This window comes from Pithys albifrons, chromosome 20 (assembly GCF_047495875.1).
Source record: "Pithys albifrons albifrons isolate INPA30051 chromosome 20, PitAlb_v1, whole genome shotgun sequence".
In the NCBI taxonomy this organism is placed as follows: domain Eukaryota; kingdom Metazoa; phylum Chordata; class Aves; order Passeriformes; family Thamnophilidae; genus Pithys; species Pithys albifrons.
The window spans coordinates 10173044-10200546 of record NC_092477.1 but is presented as its reverse complement, the minus strand read 5'-3'; the positions used below and the strand labels follow the sequence as shown (position 1 = coordinate 10200546).

The window sequence follows — 27503 nt, the reverse complement described above, 5'->3', positions numbered from 1 at the left end:
CATGGACAGGGACATCTTCCACCAGCCCAGGTTGCTCCAAGCCCCATCCAACCTGGCCTTGGACACTTCCAGGGATGGGGAGCCACAGCTTCTCTGGGCAACCTGTGCCAGGGCCTCACCACTCTCACAAGGAAGAATCTCTTCTAAGTATCTATTATAAATCTTCTCTCCTTCAGCTTTAAGCTATCCCTGTTGGCATCCCTGCTGCCAGCACCTGCTGCTCCCTGTATCCCTGCTGGCATCCCTGCAGCCAGCCAGGCACTGAGCCTCTGCCCAGAGTCAGCATAATGTTGTCACACAAATTGCACCTGTGAAACTGTTAGAGGAATTAATTGATCATATAAGTACAGTAATTGGAACTTGCAAAGCATAGATAATTACCTTTTATTAGTTCCTGTAGATAATCCATTATACACTGATTAGACCTAAGCAAGGATCTTACAGCCCTAGTTTGATTAATGGCAGATACGGGTATTAAACTCCAGCAGGAATAGATAACTTACTATTTTCTTTCTTGCCTTAGGAGTACATCACCCTATGAGTTATGGTCAGAAGTTTCTGCACTGCTGGGAGTCGTGCACATCCAAAATTCCCTCCCGATGTGACTGTGGTCCCTCTCCCATGGCAAGTACCAGCTCTCAACACTTCCCAGCAGCCTGAGATTAAAAAAAACCCATGCTACATCTCAGCAAGGTGTTTCTCACTAACAGCTCTGTGTCCTGCAAGGCCTGACCAGCTCCAAACCTGATTTATGCTCAACTTATCATCATCCCTTTTAACCTAAAGCAGCAAACCCTCTCTCAAACCTCACTCCCAGTTCGGATGCTCTCATTTCTACAGATACTCACATTGTTTATTTGTTTTCCACAATTCTCTGCCCAGTAAAAATCTTGGTCTGCATTTTCTGCCTACAACTTCTTGACTGCTTTCTGTGGTCCTGCCTGTCCTTCTGCCACATTCAGTGGAACTGTCCCCACATCAGAGCCAAGAGGGATCCTACAGGATCCTGTAGCCTGCAGGACTGGGATTCTGTTCCAATGACCATAACTCCCTGGTCACAGAGCAAGGAGCAAAGGATGGGGGCAACTGGACAAAATCTGCCTGCAGGCTATGGGAGGCTTTATTTAAGAGAAATAAATAAAAAATCAGGCCGTGATTATCTCAGGCCACTCTCCAGCTGCCACCCAGAGACAGAACGGGGGGAGCGCTTTTCAAATGAATAAACAAAACGGAGCGGATGTGACATGCTGAGGCACAGGGACGGATTCCTTCTCTCTTCCTGGCCAGATAACCCCGTTATCGGCATGGTGGAGGGGATTAGGAGAGAGAAGGAAGGGAGAAAAACAGCAAATGTGGGCACAGGGGGAAAAAACACCCATCAGAGAAGCTGCCAGAGGGAATGCAGGAGCGAGGAGGCTGCATCCAGCACCAGCCTATTCATCCCACACGCTCCAGACTGCCAGGGCTGGGGATGAATGGGATTTACTGCCCATTAAAATAAAGCCCTTTCTGTAGTTTATAAACAATGTCGCTGCTCGGTGGGTGGCTGGACATTTTAGTTCATTAAGCAGCAAATAATCTGTCACTTTTTATTTTTAAGTTTATTTACATGTAGGGTTGTGGGTTTTTATCTCTTCCCCCTCCTCCTCCTCCTCCTCCTCCTCCTGCTCTTCCTGCCACCCCCTCAGGCAGCAGCAGGAATGTAAGTGCACAGAGCCGAAATGTTGCTCCAGACCCTGAGCTTGCTCCTCCTGTGGCTGTTGGCTAAGCCACCAAAATAATCCTGCTTATGTATCAAAAATGCTCCTTTACAGGAAAAAGAAATTTATTTCTCCCTAAAACCCAAGCATGGCTGAGTGGGGTGCTGGAGCAGCACTGCTGGGCACAGAGGGAGGCTCAGCAGCCATCCTGGGAAAAGAACTGAGCCCTGTGGAAAAGTCAGAGACATCAGCAGTGACTGCCAGGTCCCAGTGTAGCCTGGGACACTGACATGGACAGGGACACCATGACCAGAGACCGCTGGGCCAGGCAACCCAGAGCATGGCACATGGAGATGCCAAGTGGGAATGCAAACCAGACCACTTGTCTGAAGCAGAATTACAATAAAAACTCTGCATGTCTGCCTAGAAATGCCACCCCTTTCCATGAGCCTTTGCTTGTGCAGGGAGACACAGGGCAACACCTCACAGTCCTGGGAGGCTGCACAGGGTGACAGAGCTCCAGTGAATTCCTTGTGGCACCTCCAGCTGCGCGTGGCTCCGAGCGCTGGCCCCTTTCCAGCTGCTGGCGGAGTCAGCAGGATCTGCTGCCGTCCAGCACTCCCTGGCCCCTGGCTCCGCACCAACACTGCCGGCAAACTCCTCCGGCAGCGGAGGGAAACCTGCACGCCAGGAAGGATGCTGAGCATGCTGACACTGGCTGTTCTTTGAGGCTACAGATGTCCAAGCCATGTCTACCCAAAAAACACCCCTGGAATGGCACCCTGGTGCATCCAGGAGGCGGCTGAGGGTCCATGTTCCTCTCTCCATATCAAGAACATCTGGGAGCAGCAACACCCAATTTAGTCTCCAGCAGCCTATAAAGATTCTGTGATGGACTTTTGCAAGAGGATGTGAACTCCCTTCTCAGCTGAGCTGCAGCCTGGGTCATGGATCCTCTCCTGAACTGCATTCCCACCGTGGTGCTAAGTGGCTCCCGCATCCTTCCCACTTCCTCCATCGGACTCCACTGAGCTCGGCTGAGCCCCGCCGTGACTCAGCCCTGGCACTGCCATGCACCGCCACGGCTCCCTGGTGGGCAGCAGAAATCCCTCCTCGTGTTATCTGGATCCCAAAGCACTTGAGCAGACGGCGACCGTGCAAACCATTATATCATTCACACACTATCAAAAGCTCACACAGTGGCACTTAATTACAGCCCCGGAAGCGCAGGCTTCCTTAATAAATCAAAGAAATAAAGTCAGGGATGATGCACTGAACAGAGGGGGTGGGGTGGGGGGAATAAAGAGCTTACAGTTTCCCACTGTGTGTCCCCTTTAGATAACAGATGCTCTCTTCTTAACCTCTCACTTCATCAGATCAGCTCCAGCTGTGTTTGGATCAAGTGCACAGCCTGGCCTGCATCCAGCCTGCCTGCTTCCCTGCTCCCATGCCAGCTCCATCCCTCTGGCTCAAGGGCTGGCTGCACCGGGGTGGCAGGAGGAGGGGAGCCCCCACCAAGCCCGGCCTGTTTCATTAAGCACATTTTACTTTATTCCTGTTTCCAGCTACCCAAACTCCTTCATAAGAGCATCTCTGGGACTCTCAGAGGGCTGAACGCCAGCCCCATCAGCACCCTGAGGGTGTCCCTGGCCGGGCTCCCGGTAAGGGCACGAGCAGCATGGGAGCTGCTCGTGTCGCATGAGCGGTGCACGGGGAGGGATGTTTGTCCTTGCAGCCCCCACGAGCAGCCCACGCCGGTGTGACAGCCAGGAAACAGCACTGTTAGTAAACAGCTTGCAAAGGCTGCGCTGATAGCTCCGCGTCGCCTCGGCCATAAATCACGGCAGAAGCCCCCCGGGACGCGCTCCGCTCGCTGCCTCGGCGCGCACCACCCACCTCCCTGTTTATTTGGAAGTGTCACCTCCTCCCTCCGCTGGCGCGCAGCCCCCGCCGCGGGAGCGCCGTGATGGATGGGGCTGCACCGGCTCTAAAAGGAGATTCCTCCCGGAGCAGCCCCGGCAGCCTCTGCACGAGCAGCCCCCCGTGCCCACCACGGGAATTGGAAAGACGATGGTGCTGGAGGGCTGGCAGAGCCCAGGTCCTCTTACCCGCCTGCAAACGTGCCGCCCAGCCCAAGGACCTTAGCAGAGATAAAGCCTTTGAGAAATCCCAGTGCTCCTAATCCCCCAATAGCACAAAAATAATGGAGCATTATCTCATCAGGACTTAACCCACTAATTACCCTGGGGATGGCTTAATAAGGAAGGGACACCCACCTGCCAAAGGCAGCCTAAGCCTGCCTCCTGGCCAGTTACACAACACCACGCTGGGCACAGCAGCGCTTGCATCCTTCAGCCCTCCTGGACCAATCCAGGAAGGCTGAGGGAAGCAGGAACAGCCCTGTTCCCAAACTGGGGGGATCTGAAGGAGCCCAGGCGCCCACAAGATCCCCAAACATCCTCATGAACCCTGCTGAAAGGACACAAACTCTGCCACCAGGAAAAGCTGTCTCCCCAGACTCCCCAAAACAGCCCCAAAATCCCAGCCAGCACAGTGGCTTGGTGAAGGGAAGGACTGCTCAGAGGCTCTCCATACCAGCCACCCCTCACCAGCTGAGCTGATGTCGTGGCATCTCCTCCCTCAGCCCACATCCTCCTTGCCGGCCCTCCCCAGGCACATCCCAATGCTCCAAGGGACAGTGTTGGAGCAGGCTCAGAGATGGATTTAAACCCTGCCCTGGCAGCTTGACCTGTAGGTGCCAGTGGATGCTCCTAACCCACCATGCAAGACAAACATGTCCTCGCTGCAACAGCCCAAATCACGAGCAGCTTCAGCAAATCTTAGCCAGGGCTCCACGTCAGACCACGTGTCCTGCTCGGTTAACGGAGCTGGAGCGTGAAAAGTGAGCCGGACGGAGGAGAGTGCTTGGGTTACAGCTGGGAGCAGCAGGGACGGAGAGGGCTCTGACAGCTCCTGGCTGCTCCCCGGGCAGTGATATCTCCAGATCTTTTACAAATAAATATCATTGCTCATTATCTCGGCATTAAAGTTACATGCTGGGCGAGATGGGTACTGAGCTTTCTCTCGCTAATCTAAAACGGATGCCAGCACTTCTATTATTAATCTCACAGGTCGTGGGCTCCCTCCTGCTCCATCACTGCCAGCTCTGCCACTGCCACCCCGTGTGCTCACAGGAGAGGGACAGCGGAGCAGCTCAACAGCCTCTCTCTGCTTGTTCACACACAGCCTGGCAGATTTCCTCCCTGACTCCTGGTGGGGCAAACCCTCCTCCTGCACAAGGGCTGGGAGTTTCCTGAGGTTTGACTTTGCTGAACCCTTTTCCACATGCAGCTGCAGAGAACAGGAGCCAAGAGGCAGTGCAAAAAACAGCAGTTCCCCACTTCATGGCACAATAGGGTGCAAAGACCCACAGAGCCAGGAGCATCCAGGAGAGCTCACATTAAGCAGCTTGAAAAGGCTGGTGCCTGCACACCTGCCAAGCAAGGACTGCCAGCCCCAGGGAAGGTCTCTGAAAGAAACCTCCTGGCACAAGCAACACTGAGACCAGAAACTCTCAGTGGCTGTTTGCCCCGAGAACAGCATCCCAATGTGCCACACACTGGATCACATGCTGGGAGCATGTGCCTTGTGAAGGACTGAGGCAGGTTTGACACCCACATCCTGCCGTATCCCAGGCTCCTGCTCCAGCATGGCATGGAGCTGAGCTGCTGCAGGATGTGGCAGGGCAGGGCCCAGTGTTGCCCTGCTGCCCACGCACATCAGCATCCCAGCAGCCGCTTCCTCTGAAGCCAGAAGACAGTGAGTCACCGGCATGAAGCTGCACGACTCCTCCTCCCTCCTCTCACTCTCTGCATCTGGAGGGGCCACGGGCACTTCTGCAATACAGGGCCCAGCATCAACAGGAGCAGGAGCTTCAGGGGCAGGGATGGATGTCACAGCCCTGGGAGATGGGCTCATCCCCACTGCCTACAGCACACGGCAGCCCCAATGCCCACGCATACTAAAACCAGGATGTCTAGACTGCTAAATATTGGTCTTATACATAGAAAGTCTTCCAAAGTCCCAATACACAAAGATTCCCCTTCCCAGATCACACACATATGGACCAGGGAGAAACAGAAGCCGCTTTATCCATTTCCCCAGGGTTAGTGCCTGAGCCATCCACCCAGTTCCCACTCCAGCATCACGGAATCATCCACCAGAGACAAGGTCAGCTCCCCCCCTTCATTTCTCCTTAAGAGAGTCCTTTTATCATCCATACCAAACCCCGACCTGACATCCTCCTGGCTCCTAACCCCTTCCCAGCAGATCTTACCCGTGGGAGCAGGGCAACCCCAGCCCTCAGCCACATTACCAACATCCACACAGGACAAGGGTTCCTTGTGCCAAGCACTTTTGCCAAGGGGGGATGTTTCGTGTGCCCCCTGACGTCAGCCAGCTCGCGTCAGGGAAATGATGTGGATTTCAACATCCTTTGGTTCATCAGCTGCTCGTTTCGACATCCCCATGGTAAACCCTCAGAAAAGCACACCCCGTCACTCCCCCGCAATCCTCCTTCTGCTAACTTGGCTTCATCCAGAAGAGTATTTGTCACCTCCAAATAAATATTTATTAACCATACTGCAGGTGTCTGGGGCTTCCCACCTCCTCTGCTCTCAGCTGTGCTGACACCAGAGCTCTGCCGAGCACCCAGATGTCAGCTGGGAGCAGCTCCGGGAGCGTTCCTGCCGCCTCCTTTGAGCTGACATCCAAATAACTGCTCAAATCTTCCCACTAATCCCAGTGGGAACACCCTGGATAAGAGATATGTGGATAAAGGGGGTGATGGATGAAAAAGAGGTGGTGGGAGGGAGCCTTCCTCGGGCTCTTCCTCTCAATAAAGTCATGGACAGATTGAAGGGAATGCAAAGTCTGAAGCCAACAGTCAGTCCTGCAGGACTGACCCTCCCCAGCTCTGCTACTGCAGGTGTCGGATAAAAAACTTTCTGAGCAACAAAGAGGAGAAAATAGAAGAGACTCCCAAACAGACTGGCTGCAGCACAGGGTGGTTCAACTGTGGGAACAGAAACCCTCTCTACCCGCATTCCTGAGCATCCCTGAGCCCCAGCCAAGGAACAACAGGAGCCACAAGAAAATGGAAGCAGGAATCCAAGATTCAGTGGTCCATCACAATGGAGGAAATGCTTACGCCAAGATGAACGTCCAGAAACAACACAGGGGTCCCTGTCCCCTCTAGGGACAGTCCAAGGCCACCTCACCACCCTTGACACACAAAGCAAAGGGATTTAGGCACCTCGAATGCCCTTGGGGACACCACTGGGCTCCTCTCCAGCACAGCTTCCCACCCAGGGTGATGATAAATCCAAGACCAGGAAATGCTCCGACGCTGCCACAGACACAGGGAGCATTTTAACAGTCTGACCTCTCCCCCTCCATCCCTTGTCACTGCTGTCACTGCGTCCCCTTCCTCCCTCCCACCCCTTTCGAATTAGCAGCCATCGACCTCCTCCCCCTGCGGAGCTGACATTAATCCAGCGATGTTTGTTTAACAACAGCTCCCATTGATCTGTAGCCTGATCCCCCAAGTCAATGCAGCCTTTTGCCAGGGTCTGGAGTGCAGGATCCGGCTCTGGAGTGGTCCGTCAAGCTCAAACGGCTGCGCGGGCTGATAGGATCAGATGCTGTCAGTGCTGCTCTGGGACCCATTAGCTTTAATTAGCTGATGATGCTGTAGAGGCCACATAAAACAATGAAGGGGATTGATCCCTCGTGTAACACTATTGACAGTGGAGCTGCATCTGGGATCAGTTTGGTGCCGGATGCATCTGTAGGGTCTATAAAACCAAGGCCTGTTTTCTTTTGCTTTTTTTATTTTCCTTTAATTTTAAAATCCCATAATGGCATGTCCACTAGGTTAAAATCAAGAGCCAAAAAATAAAAAAAAAAATTTAAAAAGCCCAAAAGCCAACTGCAGGGAGCTCTGTCTGATTTCCCCTGACAATAAGTTAGGGCACATCCAACCACTTCCACCATCCCTCCCTGCCATAGGCCCTGCACACGCCAGTCATTAAGGTACATACGCCTGATTCCAGGTCACTGTCATTATCCCATTTGGAAAACAAGACATCAGCTCTCTCCATGTCCTTTGCTCTGAAGGGCACATCAGTCTATGAACCACCTGCACTCTTCCAAATTCCCTCCCTCTGTGCAGCGTCACCCACATCTTCAGCAAAGGATCAGGGTGTCACAAGGAACACAGAGGGAACCCAAAACTACAGGGGTGTCACAGGGAGCTCTTTCATTTTCAACTGTCCTGCTCCAAACAGAAATACTTAGATTGGAAAAACCTTACGAACATCCAGCTGGGCATCTCAGTGTGCAGTGGAGATTTCTTCTGGGGCACTGATGCTGGCAGACAAGTGCCTTTACAGCCCAGGTGCTCCTTTATATAGAAGAGATCCCAGGGGGATAAACTCACAGGCATTACAAGCAAACAAAGTGCAGGGAGCACCACCCCAGCACCTTCCAGAGCACTGGAGAATCATACAGGTTTCACCTCCCACAAACACCATTCTTTAACCCTCAGCAGATGCAGCACCACATCCCTACTATGTTACAACTCAGAGATGTGGGGTTTGCCATTCCAGAAACACGGCCAGGAGCTGAATACTCCTCTGAGCAGGCAGGGAGTCCTTGCAAAGTGTGTGAAGAGGATTTACCTCACACGTCTCCCCATACAAGGAGCAGAGCCAAGGACCAGACCAGAGATGAGGACCACAGCAGAGATGAGGACCATAGCAGAGCATCCCTGATTGCAACAGAGCATCCCTGACTATGGGAAAGCATCCTTGATTGCAGTAGAGCATCCCTGATTGGAGCAGAGCATCCCTGACTACAGCAGAGCATCCCAGCAGAGCTCAACCCCTGGGGGTCCCTGGAGCCCTCTCTCCCCACTATCCCCACAGCAGTTATAAAGGCTCCCTCAAAACTCTCCAAAAAGGGGAGAGAAACTTCAGCCCCGCAGCTCTCTGGGGAAGGCAGCCTGAAGTCTGAGTGCAGTGGCAGGCAGGTAGGCAGGATGGTGAGCAGGAAGGCAAGGCATGGAGCAGGCAGGATGGCAGGCAGGGTGTCGGGAGCAAGCATGCCGGGGGGAGCGCATGCCAACCACCCGGCTCTGACGGCTGACACCCTGGCGTAACACTTTCCAGATGTGGCTGCAGGAAGACAGAAGCAGAGCTGTTCCCTGCTGAGGAAGCTGGAAACGGTCGGAGATAATGTGGAATTCCTGAACGGGAGCCAGCGCCGGCCAGGGCTGGGGTGCAGGGACAGCCAGGGAGAGGCAGTGCGCCGGGGCCGATACAAAACTCCTCTCTCTTTTGTGTGTGTGTGTGTTTTATTTCGGGAACTCTGCATGTAAAAACCCTTAATTTATACGCTGTGTGGGTTGACGGCTGTACCCAACAAATGGAACATTTTCTCCATACCCTTGTGAGTGTGATAAACAGCCGCTGCGGAGAGGCAGGGAACAGAGCCTTTTTCTTCACCGTGATAAATATGCTCCCAGCAGCTCCGAGCTTCTTGGCTTGGAGATTATTATTTTTTCCTCTTTCTCAAAGAGAGAGGCTTTGGCTCCCTTGCCAGGTACCTGACACAGTACTGGGCAGAGAAGCAATGGTGCCACTGGTCCCTGCCTTCGCTGTCTGTCTCACATTGTGATCTCTTCCTCCCTGAGCAGTGATTAAGTTGACTTAGTCCTGTGCAAAGCCCACCACCAGCCCCAGGGACCAGTCCCTGCGCCACACTGGGCACAGAGAGGCACTCATCCATTCCCATCCCTCTCTAGGCTGTTGCAGAAGAGCCAAGCCAGTGCCAGGGTGCTATAGGAGACACCCTGTGCAGGGGCCACAGGACATGGAGACATCCCCTTGTATGCCCATCTCTCAGCTCTTGGGCTGTTCACAGGGGAGTTGCAGGGACCACTGTAACACAGGTTTTGGAAAGGGTTCTGCTCCAGCAAGGAAAGGAATTGCTGCAGAAGTGCCCAAACACCATCGCTTAGAGGAGGAACACAGAGGGGGCAGGGATGCAGAGAATGATGAAGATGCAGCTTCAGAAACCCCCAACCTCTGGACACACACCCCATATCCACTGGGCAACCTGGGACAACCACCCAGGCCCTCCAGTGAGCCCACCTACCCCAACTGCTCCAGCTGCCCCAGCCCTACCAGTGGCCAGCACAAACCTCACTGGGCAGCAGGTCACAGAGCTGGGCAGCTCACCAGCAGCAGCCCAGCAGGTCGCACCAGCAAGTGACTTTATGGTCCTCCCATCCTCATCGTCCACTGAGCTGGGGTGCAGTCCACCCAGAGACCTGAGGTGCAGCCCACCCAGCACCTCCCCTGGCACCATCATTGTGCATCTATTATGCAATAGATGTAAACATCTATATTATACATTTGCACCCACACTGCATGACGTGAAAGACATTCATCTTCAGTAGAATAAAATAGAGCTACTTGGGGGACCCTGTGCAAAGAGGGGTAACACTCTGCAGCACACCAAGCCATCCCAGCCACAGAGAGTCTGGGAAGCCATTGGGAAGGAGTACAAAGCAGCAGGGGCAGCTGCTGCTCCCAGCAGGATCTGCAGCACAGAGCCACCTCCTCAGCTGCCGGGTATTTGCACAGCCGGTCCTGACGGGAGTCCAGTTAAGTTGGCAATAATGGACTTGCAGTGGGTTAAAACAGATGTTTGCTGTGAGTGAATAAAAGGAACCAAAGCCAGAGACAAGGCCAAAGTCAGGAAATTTGCCTCCAAGCCAACCATACCTCAGGACATCAGTGCCTGCACGCAACAAAAACAGAATCACCATCAGTTTGGCAAAACAAAGCCCTGGTCTGACTGTGGGGGTCCCCAGTGTCCCCCAGGCTGGCTGCCATGCCACTGGTACTGCCAGTGCACACATTCCCCTTGGTGTGCCAGAGTGTGAGGGGTCCCCAGTGGCCGAAATCTGCCTCTTTGTGCCTCTTGGGACCCACTGAGGTTGCTTCAGCTGGTCCACAGGCACTCAAGCCAAGGTTACAGCTGAAGAATAAAACTCAGCCTGGATTCCCAGTTTCCTCCTGAGACCCAGGAGGGTGGCACCCACAGCCACACCCAGCAGCTCCCTCAGGGCCACTTGCACCCGTTTTGTGCCCAAACTACACCCAGTTCCTGGCTGAAATGAACTTCAGAAAGCTGAAGCCCAGGATGAGAAAACTGGTCTTTCATCCAAAATCAGGCGTTTTTTCCCATCTCTGGTCAAGGCAGATATCTTGGAAAAACAGCATTTCCTTTGGTATTTTAATACTTTCTTTTCTCAGAGTCATCTGAAAAAGGCTTCCAGGGCCATCTATGGGCTTTGGAGCAGGCCCAGAAGAACAACCACAGGGAATCAGGAGGGTTTCTTGAAGCAACAGTTGGACTGGGCTCAGCTGGCACAGGGGTCCAAAACAGGGTTAGTGCAGGCATGGGTGACATGGAGCAGGGGAAGGGACCAGCAGCAAAGCACTGACGAGTTCAACTAAAATGCCTTTGTGTTTACAGCCCATGGAAATTGGGGGACCCCAGCTGGGGTGATGGTTCTTCTCATTTGTAATCCAGCTGATGGACAGTTCATGTATCCATCATTCTGGCAGCACATCCAGGGACCTTTACACTGACACCTACATGGAGCCAGCACTCTGCTCCCCATCACCCCATGGTACAGTGGCAGCACCCAATGCTCACAGCTCCACAGCTGCTCCAGGGACACCCATTCTGTATGCATTTTCCACACCAGTTACATCTTTATTTCCTTCAGGGACAGGCCATGGGGAATGGCTGCTCCTTGGTGGGCAGCTCTAGCCCAAAAGCTCCCTCAAAGCAGCAGCTTCCCCTTCCTACCCTCTCCTTCTCCCCACTAAGAGCAAGGGAAGGCTAATGAGCAGCACCACAGCAGAGGTTCCCATGAATGATTTTCCCAACAGATCACAGTGCTCCCCTTTTAACCTCTGTTAGCGAGCCAAAGTCCTTGAATTATCCAGCCCAGTGCACCCCCACCTCTCACCGACTCTGCCAAGCCCCCTGTACCCCCCCGGGAACAGCTGCCCAGCCTCACACCCCAGTCATTGCCACCACCGGCATCCCGAGATGTGGAGAGGCAGCAAAGCTGATGCTGATGGGCATGAAGGTCAGCAGAGAGGGAAGGTCGGCTCTGGCGGCACAGCCGGGGCCCCGCGGGCAGCAGCGACCGCCGCATGCCCGCTCCTCACGCCGGGGTGTCCCTTCCCAAATCTGTCCTGGGGGGCTGTTTGAGCAGAGCTGAAATAAACCTCATAAATGCATCGCTGGGGGAATGGGAGAGAAAAGCAAACCCATGTCTGTGTTTACCCTGAGCAGCACTGCCCATGCCTCCAGGTCCCACTGCTCCCATCCCTGCTGTCATTTCCACAGCAAAAGCCAAACAGGTTGGTTGGCACCTGCTCTCCCACCTCTCTTCAGGGAAAGTCTGGGGCTCTGGCAAGCTTCTGGTGCAATGGAATCCAGTATGCTGTTTGCTACAGCAGGGTGTGATTTGGAATGATTTGGTGCACAGGGATGCATCCAGAATGGGCAGCGACACTTCCAGCCAGCCACAGACACCCCATTCCTGTTTTGCTTCTGGGGGAAACCGAGGCATGGAGGCATTCCAACAGTGCTAAACACCAACTGCCAGAGACTGACCCACATCACAACACTGCCCATTCCCCACACTGCAAACCTATCCCTGGGCAGCTGCAGCCCCTCCTTAGAAACATGAGCCCAGTGAAACCAGGCATGCCCCCAGTGCTGCCTCTCGACCACTGTGGACCCCCCAGTGCTGTGCCCACACCTCTCCTCTGCTCTCCCATGTGTTTGGGTCTTCAGGTTATGTAGGGAGGGTGCAAGGCTCACATGTGCCTTGCAGTCCACATCCTTGCCTGCCTGGTTGCACATGTGCACACACGCGTGCAAAAAAAGCTGCCCATAATCCCCTTTACATCTGCTCTTCCCAGCTCGTCCTCATGTGAGCGATTCCATCATCTACCGACCTCAGAAACCCCACAGTTCCTCACCACCATCCCTGCACAGCAAAGGTTGGGGTGCACACGTTTCCAGGGGATGTGACTCCTTGTAAGCCCAGTTCCGTGATTCCCAGCACCCATGAAGTTTGCAAAGGAGGAAACAAAACGGCCAAGCTAGACCTGGCTGGATGGGGGAAAGGAACATCCATACATCCATAGGCACAGAGATGGGAAGGAACCCTTACCCCAAGCAGGCTGGACACAATAAACCCCAGTCTTGATGCTCTATCCTTCCATTTCCCCACCTTTAAAGGTGGGTTCACCCACTCCCCTCTGCCCTGGAAGCAAAACACAGCCCTGAGGAGAAGCACAAAGCCACCACGTGTCCCATCCCTCCTCCAACACCTCCTTCCCGGCCGGCGCGTGAGCGACGGGGCTCCAGCCGAGCGGCTGTCGCTCGTGATTTGTGGCATTAATATTTCAGGGGAGGGGAGGGGAGGGAAGGGGTGACAACGGCCAGGGAGAGCCAGCTCTGGGAAGTCAACTAGCAGGGTTATAGCTGAAGGCAAAGCAGTAACACTGATGGATCTGAGGATCTGGGGTGGCAGAGGGTGGAGGAGGAGGAATGGAGAGAATAAAGCAGGCGAGAAAGGGTGACTAAGAGTATAAACACTTTCTGCCTTTGCACGAGGTTGCCATGAGCTTGTTCCAGCTGTTTCTTACATGGAACAGTACACCACCTCAGAGAGGGACCAGGATGGAAGCAGAGCCAGGCAGCAATGGGATGAGGTGACAGGCCCTGCTCCCCAGGGACTGCTCCCCAGCACTGGAAGCATTTTGCTGCCAGGTTCTCCATTGGCAGAGAGGACCATCAGAACTGGCACACCTGCAACGATCCACCTCCATCCATATCCACAGGCATCACCTCCTGAGCCTCTCCTTGCTGCCCCAGTGCCCCCCACCCCAGTCAGTCCCAGCCCCTCTCCAAGCTTGTGGCAGACTGACTCGACAGCAGGAGCCCTTTTTAAGACCTGGAACCCTTGAGAGGCTTAACGACAAGAATATCTCGATTATCCGCAGCCAAAGCCCTCAAGCAGCCCCAGCTTAAAGGATGGGAATTACCAGTGGGGGCAACCAAGACCGTCCACAGCATCCCCCAGGGCCAGCTCCTGCAGCCTGCTGCGCCTCTCCGTCCAAAGGATGACAAATACCCCTTACAGCCCCCCCGCTGATCACCAGCCTGGCCTCCTCCCCAGCGCTCTTCACACCTTCCATCAGCAGCAAGGCATGTGAGACTGGCAGCGAGCCACAGCGAGGCTGCCACGGCGCAGAGATGGTGGTAGCATTTTGCTGGGAAAAGGGCAATTTAATTATCCTGTCTTCTGTTTCATGACAACATGGGAATGTGCTGCTCAGACATGATAAGCACCATGCAGGCAAACGGCCGTCCCGCCTGGTGCTTCCCAGAGATGGGTCCTGGCTTCCCACTGGCATTGAGGGACCAGGAAAGGCAAGCCCATGGAAATGATGGGGTTAAAGCAAAGCCTCAAACCTCCAGGTCTCTCAACAGTCCAAAAAAGCAGGAAAAATGTTTTTGTTGTCCAGCTGCAACACTTATTCCAAGCTCAAAGCAAGCACCGCGTCTCATCTGGGGGCTGTTTGGCCAGCACAGGTCTGTTTTTACACAGAAAATGGTATTTTGAAGGGGAAGGTTGATCAGAAGAGGTAGAAGTATTAAAAATACTGAGGTCCTCTATGGAGAGATCAAACTTCACTGAATTCAGTCAGACTTCACAAACTGTGTCTGACCTTCCAAAGCACCACTTAGCAGAAAATTTACTACTAAAATATATTCAATAATATAAAATATATTAAAATCCAGCCCTTAACTCAGCCTTACCCATGGAGGGAGGAGTCTGGTGTCTGTCCTGGTGGGTGGGTTGCAGTCAGGACCACGCAGTGAGGCAGTGCTGGCCCTGCTCTGTTCCCCTGGGCACATGAGGGACACAGGGACAGAAAACGCTGCCAGCAACAGCTCCTGTCCCATGGTGTGGGCAGGAGAGTGCCGGGATCTCAGTCCTGCCCAGCTGGGCTCAGTGATGAGCAGCACTGTGTGTGCCATGGTGTTTGTTGTGACAGCAGCTCCATTAGCACCCAGGAGACAAGCTGCCTTCCCAAGGACGTGGCACAGACACACTAATTAGTGTGTTAACCCAAATTAGTACGTTAATGAAACTAGTTGGCTGAGAGAGAGCAGGTGTGAGAGGATGGAGGTGGGGCTGGATTGTCCTCTGGCTGAGCCAGGTTCATCCCAGCTCCCCAGGTGCCTCTGTTCTTGCAGGGACAGTAAATCAGTGTGAGAAGGAATAAAGGGACTTGCAAGACAGAAAAGTCATAAAAGGAGAGAGAAGGAGAAAACAAATTGGTGTGGGGCACACACAGAAGGCACACAAACGTGCCAGCTCAGCTGGTGAATGCTGCCTGTCCTTACAGACACCTGAAATCCCTGGCACTGAGAAGTTCCCACACCCCAGTGAAACTGTGACAATGGCAGTAATGAGCTGGCATGTCCTGGACACAGGAAAATACCTGGCAGCCGACCTCACGAACAGGTGACAAACAGCGAGCTCTCTGCCCACCAGGAGGGCTGGCAGTGGCACCTTGGGGATGCCAGCCCTGCCTCCCCACTGACAGGCTGTGTGTCGCAGAGTCCCAGAGATGCAGGGGAGTCCTGGGAGCTTTCCTCCAGGGTCTCCTTAAAAAACAATTTGCACTCTCATGGGTCCCTCTGATTTCACTCCCTTCCTCACCTCGAGGAGCAGCAGGCTCAGAGGATCTGGGCCCCACAGCCCCTCGCTGCAGGTCAGGAGCGATGTCAGACTGCGGAGTCACTCAAGAAGTACCCGATGCGACAGAAGAAGTCCTGTGGCCAATGCCTGATACCAGGCTGGGTGACAAAAGGCATTTCTCTTTGAGGAGAAATCTGTCCCCTCCTGTGCCTGTTGGGGAGCAGCCAGGACTCTGCTTTTTGCAGTGCTGGCCAGCCGTGCATCAGCTCAGCTCCCCAGGGAGCAGCAACACCATCCACACTCCCCTCTCCTTCTGCCCGGACTTTCAAGCAAGCACTGGCAGGGCTGTGCCATCCTTGGAGCACACACATGGCACCTGCAGTGCCTGGCATCCCTGCCCGGGCAACGATGGGTTAAGATGCCTCTGCACTGTCCCAGCTCCAGGTAGGTGCTCAGTCAGGCAGCGATGGGTGTCACAGGGCAGGTCGGACCCTGGTATCTCAAGGACCAGGCTGGCTGGTGCACAGCTCATGTTAACCAGCTCTGATGGATGCCTTGGAACCGCTGCCACAGGGAATGCCCCAGCTGGGCACACCTGCCCTTCACTGCAGCGGTCGCAGCAGGGGGTCGTGGGGATACTGACCTTGTGAGGCCACAGTTTGAGTGACCGCCAGTTGACACCCCTGAGCTGGCTCGGGGTCAGAGTGACCCAACACCTGAGTAGCGTTGATGGTGTCCAGAGGCGCTGGCAGTGCAGCTCCACCTGCTCCCTGTGCTGTGCCAGACCTGTATCAGCATCCACAGGAGCCCTCCCCGATGGCTTCAGCACCATCAGGGCCACCCCCACGCACAGGCTGAAGCAGAGCCATTCCGAACTGCACCTCCCACCTCTCCACCTCCTCTGCACGGCAGTTTGCAGATGGGCTTTAATCATCTCACAGTCTGGAGCGTGCACAGGGCTGGCTCCAACGCTGCTGTAAAACAACCACGGCCACACTCATCCCTTGGAGTGTCTAAATGGGAAATGAGCAACAGGAGTCCAGACTTCAAGGATGTCGGCACTGGATGTCATTTGGGTTGCTTTTCTTAATCAGGTCCATTGTTAACCCGCAAAAATGTGCCTCTGATACCCTGGGGATGCGTATTCCTGATGCTGTCTCAGGAACAGCAAAAATGCAGATGATTCAGCTCCAAAATTATCAGCAGTGGGATGTAAGCATCCAAGCAGATCTCTGGTTATTCCTGGGCAAAAGCTCAAAGCCGCCTTTGCTTCTTCCTCCTCCTCTTGAAATCAACAGAGAATATATTCCCTTTTTTTTCACTATGAATACATTCTTCTCCCTCACAGCCCTGCAAGAAGGGAATGGAGCCAGAGTTCTTGGGATGGCTGTCCCGTTCCCGGGGCCATGGCCGTGGCTGACATCCTGGTGTGCCAGTGGTGCCGGGCACATGTATGCCAGGAAGGACAAACATGACCCCACTGGCCTTTCTCATCTGCCAGGAGAATTTGTACCGACTCATGCTGGACTTGGACAAAGATGTGGTGCTGCTGCTGCTTCTATTTTCTCCTTGTTTTCCTAGACATTTACACTTCCTCCCTTCACCCACAGGATGGTTTCCAGGCTTCAATTCTCTTCCCTATGGCAACAAAAACCCAGCCAGGAAACCTCAACCCACTCACCCAACACTCTGACAGGCAACGGAGTTGGGGGGAGCTCCAGCCCCAATGGGCTGGTCACTCCACCTTGACACAAAACTATTTGAAAGGAAAATTTCCATAACAATTATAAAGCAAGCTTCACCACACATGTGGCTTACCTGGGTCCAAGGTCTCCAAGAGTGTCACCAGACACCAGGTGAGCAGGGAACACCAGGAGAAGGATGGGACTTTCAGAAATCCCCATTGTACCTGCACCCCAGCCCAGTCAGGGTTGGATTCTATTGGATGCTGGGCTGAATTTGGGCTGGAGCACAGGACAGATGCTGCCCTCCAGCCCCCATCTCCAGCAGCAGGTACAGACACCATGCACACACTACTCCTAAAATACCCAATTTCCTTGTCAGGGAAAGGCCAGAGCAAAGAGAGGCTGTTGAAGAGGAAAGGGGAAGGAAGGATAAGAGAGCAAACAAATCATATCAACTCAAATCAAAGCAGGCCACGGAAATGATTGCGCTTAAGCTTTTCACGCCTGGCTAATTTTTTTATTATTCAAACAAATTCCTGTTTTTGTTTTGCCTCCTTGAGGGAAGAACCAGAGGGGAGAGAGCTCCTCCAGCAATCCCAGAGAATAACTGCTGGGAAAAAAGGCTTCCTGATCAAACAATGGGAGACAATTAGCATGAGCTGAGCTGCAGGAGCATTTTTAATCTACCCTGCCTTGTCAAAACTAAAACACAAACACTTCATGGGGAAGAGAGATGAAATCAGGTATTCATTTGGGGTCGCAAGGCCGCACGCCCTGGCACTGCATCGCGTGCTTTGCTGCTGCAGCAAAATGATGGTGTTGCAGGATTCCAGGGGAAACTGGGCCAGGGGATGCTCCAAGGATACCCAGCGAGTCTGAGCACCGAGGACATGCTGAAGCAGACAGGATGTGACCCTCGAGGTGGCTCACAACCACATTCACATCTCTATTTTCAGCTGTGTTTCTGCCCAGGACTTTGGCCTGTCTTTGGTTTTTCACAGCACTCCAGCACAGGTCACACAAAGCCACCCATCAGCCTTAGGACTTTCTCCCTCAAGGATGGCTCTTGGGTGTCAACAGAGGGCTGAAGCCCTTCAACACCCACCACACAGCATGTGAGACGATTCTCCAGCTGCTTAGCCTGAGGAGGAACAGCCTTTCTTCCTCTACAGCCACTGCTCCTTTAACTCTGCTGTCAGAGGCTCTGGGAGAAAACACCCGCGCTGCAAATCCAACTGTGCGTCATTCAGCTCTCATTTTGATTGTTAAAAATTCATTAATGAGAGCAGATCGGTATTATATCGCTGCCTTAATTAAAGAGGGCTACGGAACAGCATTTTAAATAGCAATGTCATTTTCTAATTGACACAGCTACATTATAAAGAAAAATACTTAAACAGAACTTGAAACCGAGCCGGTTTCTTCTGATGGCAGAGCTCATTTTGGCTTCAATTTTTAATCTGCTCGTAAAATATTTACAGGCAAGGAAAGGGATAATGTTTCTCCAGGTGTACAGTTCCCCTCCTCTGGCCCAGTCCCCCACGAGGCTGCTGAGGGAAAAAGGCTCCACCACCCAGGGAAGCTGCTGCTCCATCCTCCTCCATGCAGGACCCCTTGGCTGCATCCCTTCCTGAGCCCCATGAGGCTGAGAGACCCAAAGCCCTCCTTATGTCACTGCTCCACCTGCATCCTTTCAGCTAAACCCCACTGGATCTGAATGGAAAATGTGCTTTTTTGGTGCTTTTCTTGGGCCATGCATTTCTTCTCCACCAAGGGCAGAGGGATGACAGGGATAAGTACATCCGTGCCTGCAGCGGGTTCCAGCACTGGCTGGCTGGGTCCCTGTAGATTTGACGGAGAGCAATGAGGATGTGGGATGTGGATGTAGGACAGCTCAAGCACTGGCCAAAACCATCCCACGTCAGGCCACATTCAGACTCCCAATTTCCTCCTCTCACATGCAGACACTCAACATCTTTCTCCATTATTTAAGGTGTTTCATACACAAACTTCCTACAGCCTCCAGCTAATTCCACACATTTAAGAGCACAGATTTCTCCTGCTTTCCATTTAGGAAAAAATCTGGTCACCACTTCAAGCAAATCAGGGTAGAAAACAGCTTTGTATGCCTGGATGCAAATTCTTTTGGGAGGCAGTGGGTCCCCCTCTCCCCCACCCCGCACAGCCGCTCGCCCCTCGCACGCAGCAGTCTGGGAAGCCAGTCCCTGCTCATGCCAGCAAGAGATTTTTCCACCAGCATTAGTAGAAATTAGTGGCATTAGTCCATGCCTGTGTTTCACCAGCCAGCCAGAGTGAACTCATAGAAAAGTCGACTGCACGCCAAGTCCATTGAAACCGGTAGCACCGTGCTTTGGCCACCGCGCTCAGTACAAGCACGAGGGCAGGGTGAGCCAGAGGACAGGTTGCTCAGAGGCTTAAACTCTGGATCTAACTCTCAGTAGCATTCCAGACAACCTTTCAGATCCTAGAACCACCCTCCACCCTGCCTCAGTTTCCCTTCTCACCTGCCCCCTTTTTCCAGGCGCTTTTACAGCATCTCCAGCCACAGGGGTGCAGGGACCAGGGGCTCTGGGAGGCTGGAGGTGAGGCTACACCCAGCCCCAGGGGTCCAAGATGTCCCTCACATTCTGCCTTTTCTCAACAACTTCCAAAAGCAAAATATCATCAGCCCACAGGGTGACTTCGCATCGCTGAGTTGTTTGTCAAAGGGGAAAAGACTTGGAAAACCAACAAGAGGGGAAACGGTAACTAGTCTGTGCCTCCTTCTCTCTTGCTCTCCAAGGGAGGGATGCTCACCTCCAAACCCCATGGATACCCATGGGAAAGCAAAGGGCAAGAGCTGGCACCACATGGGACATGCCCAGAGAGGTGGCAGCACACCCACCCCGCTGCAGGAGGGTCCAGTCCAACCCTTTCCCCATCCAAGCATCCCTCTGCCACCCTCCTTCCCATGTCCCCAGCTCCTGTGGCTTCCCCTCCTGTCGCGAGAGGGTGAGATTGTCCAGCTGGCTCACGAAGGATCTGGACAGGCTGTTTAATCAGGGAGAGCGATTCAGCTGTAATTTCTTCTGATAAAGTATTACAGATGCTACATTTCGAGCCATCTGGCAGCAGCCTGCGTTTCCTGCCTCTGCTTCTCGCACTCTCAGGAAAAGAATGGAGAGAGGGGTCAAAAATTATAGGCAGGATGGTGGAGAGGGCTGTGCCAGGATGGGAAGGGGAGCAGGGCAGGAATTTACACCTCCCATCCCTCCAAATGCCACATTAACCATTCCACAGACACCACTCAGCAAGAGATGGGATCTGTGAAGAGCAGCAGAAGAAGATCAAGTGGGGCTGGACCTGCTAAAAGCCAGTCTGTCCCCTGGCAGGGCAGACAGAGCCCTCAGACCATCCTCCTCAGCTGGAAAACCCTCTTGGAAGAGTGAAGCCCCTTTTTCCCTGGCTGCCCCATCAGCCAGCACAGGCAACAATCCAGACCCTCAAACTCTCAAACCCAGTCACAGCATCAGGGAAAGCACCTGCATCCGTGCTAATCAGAGCAGGGAGAGCCCCAAACCAAACAGATCTGAGTCCATCCAGCTTCACAACCTAGTGAGTAATTTACCCCGAGCTGAGCGATCCAGCGGCGCAGGGGGAGGCTCTGCAAACAACAGGCAGCTCCTTCGGATTTACCAGAGCCTGAACAGAACCGCATTAAAAATAACTGAAGGGAAGGGCTCGCACTTCATTACTCACGACAGAACTGGGTCTTGGTCACGCCAAGTGTCTGCTGGGGAGCAATCACAGCCCCACACGCCTCAGCACTGCCTCGCGCCGCTCAGGTGTGAAGCCAAAGCTAACGGGGCATGGGGTGAGGGGGCTTTATCTGCCACTTCTCCCTGACCTGCTGCTGCAAAATGAATAGATCCCCCCCATGCCCAGCATCCCCTGTATCCCTGCTGTAGAGAGATGGGGATGGGTTCCCCCAGAGGGCTGGGCAGCAGACATGAGGCAGCACTGACCCACCCAGGTTGCAAAAACCTTGGCAGATGGAGAAACCTTGGAGATGCCTTAGCAGAGGGTTCCTGGATGCTATGTGGGATAACTAACCCCTGGCTGAAGTTTCTTTGTGAACCACAGAGAGTTAAAGGCTGGCTGAGGCCCTGAAGCACAAGGTTTATGCATATGTAGCTAATGTAATACAATTATACATTAATATATAACTAACAGTCATGGTAATACAACATTACAGTAGGTAGATTATCCCATCTCCTGTAATTTATTATTGTTATTTGTAATCCATTAGTGTCCAGAGCTGAACCTGGGTCAGAGTGCAGTGTCCTGGCACACTTTTCCTCACCCTGGCAGGAGTGGGAGGATGGAAGACCCTTCTGCTCTGGGGCCACATCCTGACCCAATCGCCTGACACAGCAAGTCCTGGGCAGAGACCTGCCTTCCCACTGGCACTGGGACCACTCTCCCAACAGAGACATCCACTGACACTGGATAAAGTCACAAGGTTTTGCCCACTTGACATGCTCTGTCCCCAAAACACTGAGGCCAAACAGGATGAGGGGCTCAGCAGGTATCTGGGAGGGGTATCTGGCAGCCCTGGGGCCAGACCACTGCCTCACCATCACCACGGAGCCATTCCAGTTGCCTTTGAGGAGAAGGAACAAAGCCCAACTGGTTTCACGCAGCCACCAATTAATCTTGATCGACACCACCCTCCATAGTGAGTCATCCACCCGAAGTCAATTTACATTTTTATTAAATCACAGAGGAAAATTAGAAGCATTATTACTTCCCTCCGATTCAATACGTGTTCTGTGTTCCCCCACCATTCACTGTGTGGGAAAACATCCCAGCATCTCCAGTTTAACTGTTTCTTCCCAGCACTCCCCATCCCAAAGCATCCCTTTTGCAAAGCCTGGAAATAAATCAGGCTGGCCTTTGCAGGAGTGGAGCAGGAGAGAAACCAGCCAGTGATGCTGCTACCCAGGGAAGGGGATCGGGCGCACCCCTGGATACCCCAAGTGATCCAGACAGCCCCAGCAATCCTGACCCTGGGGGGATCCCTTGGCTTTAACTTGCTGGTCTGCTCTACAGGGACTGATTCTGTCACTTGTGCCACCACCACAGCCCTCACACGAAGCTGCATCTTCCCCAGGAAGTTCACTGGGAGGGAAAGGCAGATCCATCTGCACCACAGCCGCCGGGTGATCAATACACATTTATATCCATCCTTAAACCCATCCCATTCTGGCATGTCTGCTGCGCACAAGATTATACCACCCTCACTGCTGCAACACAAGTATCTAAATTCAACATCAATTTATTTATGGACCCCACATGACACAAGTAGATCTGCGAGAGAGCAGGGAATGTATCTTCAGGAAGGATAAAACTATGTGTGTGCATCAGGGAGACCAAGGGGCTTCCCCAGGAGCAGCCAGTTGTGTGGTGCACAACTCCACACTCCTGTGGCTGTTCAGCAGGGCAAATCAAGAGGAAGATTCTCCTGGCACTGCTAGAATTAATATTTGCTTGATGAGAAAGCCCAAAAGCCCCCACTAGGATCACGACTCAGTTCTGCTGGGCACAGGGATGCAGAGTCCTTGCTCCAAAGAGCACTTAATGTGACTGGGTCAGAAATTATTTCACAAGAATGAATGCTCCTATGATGGAAGTATTTCTCAAGGATGAATGCTGACTGTTTGCAAAGTGTGATCAATTTGGGCTGTGCTTCCTGTGGACAGAGGAAGAGGAAGGGGGGGAATTTCCATTTGCGATTAAATTCAAAAAATACTGCATTTTTCTCCTAAATCAGAACAAAAGCATGGTTTGAAATCTCTGCACTTCCTGCCAGTGGGGAAGATTCCAAGTTTCAACCACACTCTTTGCAATTCAATTAGCTGTGTCCTAGACAAGGACTGAAATCCCAAAATCCAAGCAACAGGAGTGTGAGTGGAGCCTGCACCTCCCACCACTTCCATGCATCGCATCCAAGCTCTGATCCCCACTGCTGTTCGCAAACCCATCGCTGCAACTCACCAAGCTTCTCTGCTGCATAAAAATAGAGGTTTTGGGGTGCACACAGAGCTGGTTGGGAAAGGCAGGGCATCTGTGAGCTCCCAGGAGCTCCGGGCACAGGGATGTCACAGAATGGGGTTGTCGTGGCTCAGGGATGTCATGGCACAGGCATTCTCCTGGCACAGGGACGCTCACAGCAAGCCAAGCCTTTTGGAAACGCGCTGCTGCTGAGCCCCAGCTTTGCAAACCCCCAGCACAGCCTTTTCCGCCTCTCCGGGCTCTCCCCTCTGTCAGCTCCGCACAGATGTGCTGGCTCAGCACGGCAGCGCCTGCCCCCACCCCACGGCTGAAAGAGAAGCCGTGAGCAGAGACAGGAGAGGGAATCCCCTCTCCAGCGCGGTGCCGAGCGCGCCACAGCCCCCTCCCATTCCCGGCAGGCACGTTCCTCCTCGGGGGGCAGCCACGATGCAACTTCGGATTTCCCAGGCTGCCTGAAAAGGGCCTTTCGCGCATTCCTCCGATGCCTGCAGCGCTTCTGAAGTCCTGTTTTTCCACTCCAGCAGCCCCCCCCCCTTCTTGTTTTCCTTCTCCGGCTGCTGACCCAGATTTCATAATGAATGAATCCATGCAGCGCTCTTCAGACTTTAATTATTTTTTCACTTTTTCTCATCATACATTATGCATCAATAATAAAAAAAAACAACCAACAACCCACCACAGCACAATTAATTTAAGCCTGAATGGTTAACTCCTGCCTATCGCTAATCACAGAAGTGTCTGGAAATTGCAGCTCTTATTTTAGACCTCGCCTTAATGTCAGGGATGAAAACAAACACGTTTAAAGAGGTTGCAGTGGCCCAGAGAGTAATGACAATAAAGTATTTCTTCATGAAATAAGCTTTTTTAGGCTATTTACAGCGAGGACCTGCCACACACCTGCCCCTTCTTCCCCTGTTCTCACCCACAAGGGAGTCCTGCACAGGTCAGGCAGGATGGCAGTGGGACACAGGAGGGCATGGGATGAACAATTCCAACGGGATGAAGGGTGGCAGTGGGATGCAGGAGGGTAACAGGATGCAGGAGGATGCAGGAGGGCAATTGGATGCAGGAGGGCAATGGGCTGCAGAAGGGAAGTGGGATGAAGGACAGCAGCAGGATGCAGGATGGCAATGGGATGCAGGAGAGCAAAGGGATACTGGAGGGCAATGAGGTAACAACAGCAATGGGATGAAGGAGGGCAGAGATAACAGTAAAAATAGCATGAAGGAGGGCAATGGAATGCAGGAGGGCAGGAAGATCCATGAGAGCAAAGGGTGCCGGGATGGCAGCAGGATGCAGGAGGGGAAAGGGATGCAGGATGACAATGGGATGCAGAAGGGCAGTGGTATGCAGGAAGGCAATAGGATGCAGGAGGGCAGTGGGATGCATGATGGCAACAGGATCTAGCACAGTGCCCCTGCAGCGGGCAGGCTCAGCCTCACAGACACTGTTCCCCGTGCCTCGGAGGGTGCCATTCCCATGGCTCACGCTCCCGGAGCAGGCAGTGCTGGGCTCTCACAGAGACGAGCCCACACGCGGCGCCCGCCTCTGCGACCTGAAGCACTTTGCAAACATTCATGAATGAACGCTCGGGCGGCCCGGGGGAAGGTTATTATTAGCCAGCCTGGAGGGCTGAGCAGCAGAGAGACATTCTCCTCTCCACTCTGCCGGCTTCCCAAGGGGTGGCACAGAGCAGAGCCAGCACAGCACTGGGTGCTCTGGAGCATCCCAAGCATTCCCCCATTCTGTAGGAAGGACCATGGGGCAGATTAACACCCCGACATCATGACAGCTGATTTTTGGCACAAGTACAGCAATCTCCTCTCAGCAGAGAGGTCCCAGAGGATGAAGCGCTTAACCACAAACCTAATTACTGCCCTCCTCCCTGCTCCTCGCGCCTGCTGCCAGCGGAAGGCCGGATTTCCCTGTGCCTTCTCCCCGCTCCTGGATGTTTCTGCTGGCCAAGAGCTCAGCCAGAGCGATGCTGCCTCAAGTGCAGCCATGGAGGAGCTGCAGAGAGGACCAGGAGTTTCTGTGGCTGGAAGTTACACTAATGGCTGGTTCATTCCACCAAGGCCCTGCTGGGAGAGGCATGGAGGAGCTCAGAGGGGCTGGTTTCCAAATTGCACATCCATCCCTCCCTCCACTCCCCGGCACTGCCTCTTGGCCTGTGAAAAAGCACCTTTGGGCTGCCACATCCATCCTGCCAGGGCTCAGCATCCTCCAAAGAGCCTGGCACCTCGTCAAGCCTGCCAAGCTGAAAGGGCAGCCACAGCACAAGCACGACCAAAGGAAGCTCCCATGGGATCCCACTCACACTGGGTGAGGGAGAATCCCATCAGCTCTTGCCAGTGTTGCTGGGGCTATGCAGGGGCAGGAAAAAACTTCCCCCACTCCCAGGACAGCAGGGACCTTGGTGGAAACCTCCCAGCTCACAATCAGCAGGATGACGTCTCTTTTCCCAAGGGATAAGATTGTAATCCCTCCACCTTTAATGTCAGGGAAGTCCCTGAGCCAACCCCTCCGAGGTGGGCACATGGGGGACGCTGCAGGCTCAGGGGCTCTGCCAGCTGTGCCCATAACTCTCCCTTCTCTGCAGGGCCAGAAACATACCCCTGGCTGAAACCCAGCTCTGGACCAATTCTGACCTTTCCAGCTGAAATTCCAGCCCTCCCGCAGGCACAGGCAGTCCTGATTTACGGATGGTCAGGATCTGCCCATCTATCTGCCAAGCTCTTCAGGCAGCCCTGCCTACGTAAGTCCCATTAGAAAAAAAAAAACAACACAAGCAAACACAAAAGCCCCTAATTTGATCATATTCCTCTGACCTAAAGGCACCTTTGACCTAAATTTCCACCGCGGGTTGGAATTCACCCTCTGCTGGCAAAGGATTACAGGAGAAAAGAGCCGTGTGTGCACGGAGAGATGCACAATCCTGCTGCCACACAGTCCCAGGGTCTCTGCCTCCCACCCCGGGCAGAGGGGAAGGAGGACACGAACACCCAGCACACCCTACCCAGGCCTAAAAGCTCCTGGGTGTCTCAATTTATGTAAAGTGGAGCTAATTTCATATCATCATATGATATTAAAGCAGCCTACCTCTCTCTTCCATCCCATGTGCAAAACCTGCGAGCGGAGCTATGAGAAGCATATGGAAAAACATCTCCAAGCACAAACATCCACCTACAGTGTGAGCTGTCAAAAGCCAGAGAGCGATCCAAGAGAGGGGGATCACAAAAGAGGTTTGAACCAAAAGCAAACAGTCTTGTGTATAATTTCTTCATCTCAAAAACACCCAGAGACTGAAGCTCTGCCTAAACACATGCCTTGCATTTTTGCTGCTTCTTGGCAATTTAAAGGCAGCTCACAGTGTTTGCTGGTTTTGTTATTAAGGTAACAGCCAGAATCATTCCTACTCTGTCATTAGGAGGAGGTTTCCAACCCCAGCCAGGCTCCCAGAGGTGAGGAAAGGCTCTGACAGAGGCAGGAGAGTTTGGTGGCTGCTCGAGGAGACAATGAGCTGCCCCTGCACCATGGCTGGGCTGCAGCATCCTCTGAGTTTGTCAACACCTTTGCAAGAAGTTTCCTGGAGAGAAGGGAGAAAAGAGATCACAAAGTGCTGACAAGCTCACAGGATGTTTTTGAGATGCCCTACAAGCTGTCAGCTTTCTCCAGGGCTGAATGAAGAGCAGGGATCCCATGGCACAGCATGCTTCCCACTCGGCTGCAGGGATGAGACCGTCAGGTCATGCTGGGCTGAGTCACCTGAACCTACCAATCATCTCATCGATTCTTTTGGCAAGAGGAACAACTAATCCTCAGGGAAAGCTGTTTTGGAGGCTGCTGAATTGTTCTTGGCACTGCTCGGAGAGCTTCAATGCGCTAGAAAATCCCAAGCATTTTAATATTGCCAGAATATTTGTTCGCAGGATGACTAGTCCCACTACAAAATGGGATCCTGCCTTTGTGCAGGCAGCCCATCACGACCACACTTCCTCACTGCCTTTTTAATGTCAAGAGACAGAGTGGGGGTCACCTCCTGCACAGGGTGTCACAGCCAGATGGGTCTGTGGACACAAGACCTGCCTGGCCTGGCTGAGAATTGTTGTCCATCAGGAACTAGACCAGCCTTAAACCACCAGGGTGGGATAAGCAACCAGACACTTACTC

General features: G+C 53.3%; 1 protein-coding gene across 2 annotated transcripts in view; it reads right to left on the bottom strand.

Annotated features, from left to right (window-relative positions):
* The window catches only part of RXRA (retinoid X receptor alpha), a 106507-nt gene that overhangs the window by 57365 nt on the left and 21639 nt on the right, over positions 1 to 27503 (bottom strand). Inside the window, exon 1 of one of the 2 annotated variants that reach the window (XM_071574131.1) lies at positions 6037 to 6066. The exons of the other annotated variant lie outside the window; for it this stretch is intronic. The gene's annotated coding sequence lies outside the window, so the exon portion shown is untranslated. Of the gene's footprint in view, positions 1 to 6036; positions 6067 to 27503 lie in introns of those variants that run through there. 2 annotated transcript variants of the gene reach the window in all.